The sequence below is a fragment of the Salvelinus namaycush genome, chromosome 3 (genome assembly GCF_016432855.1).
Source record: "Salvelinus namaycush isolate Seneca chromosome 3, SaNama_1.0, whole genome shotgun sequence".
Lineage (NCBI taxonomy): Eukaryota > Metazoa > Chordata > Actinopteri > Salmoniformes > Salmonidae > Salvelinus > Salvelinus namaycush.
The window spans coordinates 16112789-16118788 of NC_052309.1; the positions used below are offsets into that span (position 1 = coordinate 16112789).

At 42.6% G+C, this 6000-nt stretch overlaps 1 protein-coding gene across 2 annotated transcripts in view; it reads right to left on the reverse strand.

Moving 5' to 3' along the window:
- The window catches only part of LOC120045008 (PDZ and LIM domain protein 7-like), a 101305-nt gene extending 96114 nt beyond the window's left edge, over positions 1–5191 (reverse strand). For both annotated transcript variants that reach the window (XM_038989814.1, XM_038989813.1), the window contains exon 1: positions 5085–5191. The gene's annotated coding sequence lies outside the window, so the exon portion shown is untranslated. The remainder of the gene's footprint in view (positions 1–5084) is intronic.
- Positions 5192–6000: the final 809 nt, after the last annotated feature.

Consider the following 6000-nt stretch of genomic DNA (forward strand, 5'->3'; position numbering starts at 1 on the left):
AGTAAAGAAAGGAATTTATATGGTTAGCATTTGTTTTGGCCATAAGAAGATAGAGATAGGTTTATTAAGGTTATGTAAGGACTTTAGAGATTGACACTATAAGACATGTTGTTATTTTAAATCCATTTGGGATAGATAAAGTCAAAACAGTGAGACACTTAGTTAATATTGCAAAAGAACACATAGTTGTTATTGACTATTATTAGAAAAAGGCAGACAGATGGGTCTACCCCACACTGTTGAGACCTTGAAGGTTTGAGAGTAGAGTGGGGAGGGTGGACCAGGAAATGAGCAAGGTAGGCTGTGAAATAAGATAGGACAGAAGGGGGTTAACACATATAAGCAGCACAGATACATTTTAAAGTAGATAAGTCACTTGACAGAGAATTGGAAAAGAATAGATATGAATGTACGCCCAAGGGAGAATTGGATTTCTATATTATAATGTACTAAGTCATGAGTAGGTAAGGTTGATACCTGGCCAGAGCCAGGTATCAAACGGGGGAGGGGTACATTGTGGTCTAGGATAGGATGGGGCCTATTGGATAATAAACTAATTTTAAAAAATTCTAGCTAATAAATAGGCATAGAAGTTAAATATATAATCAGATAGAACAAATGACAAACTGTTTATTAACCAAACCTGTATGTCCAAGATTTTATGCATTACAGGTGAATTAAAGGAGAAGGTGATTCACCCGACCTGGGGGCATATCGCACTTGGAGGGTGAGACACACTGACACTGCCGAATGATCACAGAGTTAAGGAGAAGAACCGTTACTAATAGAGTTCGGGGATCAACTCCTTAATGAAGAATTTCCTTTTCCCGACCTTTCCTCACTGTGTTTGTTCATAGAAGTGAAAATGTTGCTTGATCTCTGGCTGATGATGTGTTCTCTGGGAGAAGAGGGGGCTTTACAGGACTGCTTGTGGTCCTGAGTTGTCTGTTTAGGATACGATGGGGATGTTACCATCACAGTACTGCCAGAACCACCACCAGTTCCAACGGACCAGGTTCAGCCGGCCTCCTCCACCACTTCAAGACCAAGTCCTACGCCATCACCTGAACTCTACAATCTGGTATAGGTAATAAATGTAAAAGACATCTCAGATAGTGACCAATTGGGGACTGAAACCGGTTATGAGAAAAGGGAGAATATGTGGTTGACCTACAAAACACTTAATAAAAAGGACTGTGTCGTATGTGGACATGCCAGACCTATTCTGGCTGCTCACCCATTTGCCCTAAGTAAGGGGGAAGGTTGGATGTGCATATTGGAAAGTTTAAGTCAAATTCAACCCTGTGTAAAACTCTGAGTCTTGTGTTCCCAGAAGTCCGTCCCCAGAAGACACCATGGGGGGTTAAGGCATATGGGGGATATTACAGCTGTAACACTGGTACAGGTAGAGGTATGGACTATGGGAGGTTCCCTACTGCTGCCTGCATCACTAATGTCACTATTAACTAGAGGTGTTGCTGATGTATGGTGGATGTGTGGACCTGCCAGGCGGTTGACCACATTTTGAAAGGAGATTATCAGGGAACATGTGTTTTGGCCAGTCTGATAAACACCATTGCCTATTATTGAGGTTACAGCTAACCAACTTTTGGGAGCTGCACATGACAGAGGCTTGGGACCAATCCAGGAGACGGCAGAAACGTGACGCTCCTTGGTCCGAGGGAACAGATAACATTCACACCAACCTGTTGGGGGTCCCAATAGGGGTCCCCCACGAATTCCAGACATTAAACAGGAATGATGGCCTGTGGCATCTGATGCCCATCATTGGCCCAGCTATTGTTGATGCTAAGCATAATGCCTGGATCAATTATATCTACTATAATTAATAATGATTTGTTAAATACACCCACACAGCACTTACGGGAATGGCTGAACAATTGGATGCTACCTCTCAAACCAGTAGACAAAATAGACTAGCACTGGACATGATTCTGGCCATCCAGGGAGGCGTATGTAAAATGTTTGGAGAACAGTGTTGCACGTTTGTCCCTAACAATACTAGTTCGGATGGGAGCATTTCAAAAGCTCTGAGTGGGTTGGCAAGGTTATCAGTGGAGATGAAGGGTCTTGCAGGTGTGGAGGAGACTGGACTGGTCCCTTGGCTGGGTGGTTGGTTTGGTAAGTACACTGCAATGATGATTACTGAATTTCTGACATTAGTTGTTGTTTTTCATTTCTGTGCTGCCTGTATCATACCTTGTTTGAAGAAGTCTGTTACAGATGTGGCAAGGGCCTCTGGTATGATGCCGCTGCTTGATGCTCCAGTAGGAGAGGCTGATACGGAATCAAGCTTTCGCAGGAGAGTGGGCCTGACAGAGGAAGACCCTTGGTTCGCTGTAGTTGATGTTGTCGAATGAATAAAAAAGTGATGTTTGTCCTCCCTGTTGTGAAGGTTTGAAGTTCCCGGGTGGCGACGAGCCCACCTGGTACAGGTTGTATAGAGGGATGGACCTGAGGGTTTAACATATTCTCGTTTTTTGGTTACTAATGTGTGATTGGCCACTCCAGGTGTAGTTATTGGAGTGGTCTCCTTTTGGTCCTTGCTCATCCTTATTGGTGACTGAGGAGGCTGGAAAGGCCACCCACCAGAGCTGTGTGGTATGTATGGGGGCCCGTCCACTCCTTCGCATTGTACCGGCTACCCTACCTGACGTATGTCTTCTTCCTGTTATGAAACATGACAACCCAACTGCCAACTGCTCCGTAGGGGACAAGTTTTACCCTATTGTTAAAAGTACTAGAAAGGGCCCGATGTTTTCTTCTCGGGTTGCCAGGGCTAATTTTACTTGTATAAATATGTCCCTTGGCCCTCCAATGCTGGGAGCACTACCTTATGAATGGTGCAATAACACCTATAATCCTAATGCCCCTTTCCAACCTGTGTCTAGAGCTGATGTCTGGTGGTGGTGTGGAGGAAATCATCTATATGACCGCCTGCCAGGGAATGCCACTGGTCTTTGTGCTCTTGTCTCTCTGCTTCTTCCTGTTTCAGTGTATCCTATGGAAGTAAAGGACCTGATGGCCCGTGTAGAGAGGGACGGGGATTTATCCCGGTCCAAAAGATCAACAGGAGTGGATCCTGGAGACCCCACCTATATTGACGCCATAGGAGTCCCTAGGGGGGTGCCAGATAAGTATAAACTCGTAGACCAGGTTGCAGCGGGTTTTGAATCATCATTTTGCTGGTGGTGTACAGTTAATAAAAATGTGGACCGAATCAATTACATTAATTTTAATGTCCAGAAACTGGACAATTGGACTCAACAAGGCTTCGAGGCGGTCCATGGCCAATTGGAAGCTACTTCCCTGATGGCATTCCAAAATAGAATCGCGGTGGATATGTTGTTGGCTGAACGCGGAGGTGTTTGTGCCATGTTCGGAGAGCAATGTTGTACTTTCATTCCCAATAACACAGCAACTGATGGTAGTCTTACTGTTGCCTTAGAAGGTCTTCGTACACTTAATGAGAAGATGAAGCACCACTCCGGGGTTGACACCTCTATGTGGGACTCTTGGATGGATGCGTTTGGGAAATATAAGATGCTTGTTTCCTCCATACTGGTATCTATATCTGTCTTCACTGCGATACTGGTGCTTTGTGGATGCTGCTGCATTCCATGTATTCGAACGCTGACCACTAGGATCATAACTACTGCTATTGATCCCAACCAGGCAGAGAAGGGACAGATGTTTCCTATGCTTGCCCTGGAGGATGCTGAGCCAGGCTATTGGACTGATGACTAATTAAACGCCATTCATAGTTTATGTCACGTCTCTTTGGAGACGTGAAGAGAGGGAATCAAAACTTTCTCTCTGAGAAAGTTTCCCTGGTTGTTTACTTTTGCTTTTCTTACTTTTACCTAGTTTATGTCACGTCTCTTTGGAGACGTGAAGAGAGGGAATCAAAACTTTCTCTCTGAGAAAGTTTCCCTGGTTGTTTACTTTTGCTTTTCTTACTTTTACCTAGTTTATGTCACGTCTCTTTGGAGACGTGAAGAGAGGGAATCAAAACTTTCTCTCTGAGAAAGTTTCCCTGGTTGTTTACTTTTGCTTTTCTTACTTTTACCTAGTTTATGTCACGTCTCTTTGGAGACGTGAAGAGAGGGATTTGTAATAAATACCATTTAAAATAACACAAGCATATTGCTATTACATTGTTATAACTAACTTCTTTCTAAGCAGGGTTTCTCACACACTTATAAACAGATACAGAGACAGACACACACACACCCAAGGACAGAGGGCTGACGTAAACCTTTCATAAACACTGATAAGGAAAGGCTTTGATCAAAAGAGTGCTTGGGTCCGCATTTCACGAAATAATGAGACACACACACATAACCAAGGACAGAGGGCTGACTACGCACACACAAAATCTCCTGCTTAGCTGAACATTTGATAACAAAGAACTTTTGCTATAAGACTCAGAAGGATGACGCCCAGCTCATCAGGACCAATCTGAGAAGACAACAACCTGTCCAGAACCAACCAAAGGACCAGAACTTCCAGACTCAACCTACTTTCTGTGTTGTATAAAATGTCTATGCATTTCTGTTATCTGGGCTTTTTCTGGAGGTTCTCTATGAGCCGAAGGAACGAGACCGTATACGCTTGTACCAGATATCTTCACTCTGAATAAAACTGTCACTTGTCATACAATTTACCACCTTGTCCGAATCGATCCTTGACCGGCTCACCCTTCTCAATATCCAATTATCAACAGTAGTTAGTTATTGAGTCACTGGTGGCATACCAACACCATAACATGTGATATCAACCTGTAAACTGTCTATAAATGACAAATGACTTCAAACACACCTTTTTATGACTATATGACAAACTTGGCTACAATTACGTATCAGCCACCCTCCATATGGCGTGTTGTAGGTGGGTGAGTGTGGTGTGACTACAAGTTGTTGCTTATTCTTGCCTCGCGCACTTGCTCGTATCTCCTTTAATTAAACTAAAATAAAAGTAGCCTAACAATACCTATCCATTTAATCTCGAATAGCTTTCCTATTCAATTAGTGTCTGTCCCCCTGTGTACCAATTGTACTCACCTTTTTGTGGATGAGGCACAGACGGTTTAGTCGAGGTGTTGCGATGTGAAAGCGTGTGACTGTTCTACCGCTACCACAAATTTCAGACTAAACGGAATAAACTGAAGTTAACGGAACTATGACTTCCGCATCGCCCTATATGTCGTCTGACTGGAGCATGGTAGGCGGTGAATACCGGTTACTTCAGTCAACTCGACAATGTTGCAAAATGTAAAAGTAAAATGTATCAATTTTACTTTCAAGATGGTTACATTTGTACCCACTTGCTAAGAATATTGGTCCAATTTTAAATGAAGAAAAACTTACAGAAGATTCAAGCACAGCCTATGCCTAGTCTTTATGCTTGACAAATCAAAGTGATACTAAATAAAGGGCGACGTAAAAGGCCATTGATAAAAGGTAATTGAATCAAAATATCGTACAGAAGTTTAGAGTAAAGTGTATTGTTATCATGTAGCCTATTACACATCGAATTTCCAGTTGTATTCATTTCAATGTGGTTTAATTTCAATGTGTCTGGATGAGTCTTGATAAACAGAATGAACAGGCTTTTTCCTCAAGTGGACGAGATTGAAAGGGAACAAGGAAGTGAAAGGGGAGGGCAGAGGGGGGATTAAGAAGACACAATTAAGTAAAGGGATGAGGGCTAGAAAAGGGAGAGGAACAAAGGAGGAGAATAATTGGTTGGATTGCAATGTCTCTGTCAGTGATGGCTTTATTTATTGTAATTATGGTGGTTATTTGGCTGGTCTGGTCTAGATAGGAGTGTGTGTTAAAGTTGACTGCTGGTCCACTGTCCTGTACTATCATTATTCAAATGAGGTTTGACTCAACTGAGCATCGGTCAACTTTAGTAATTATCTCTGATCTCTGATCTTTTTTAATTTCATGTTCATTTTATTTATTTTTATTTTTT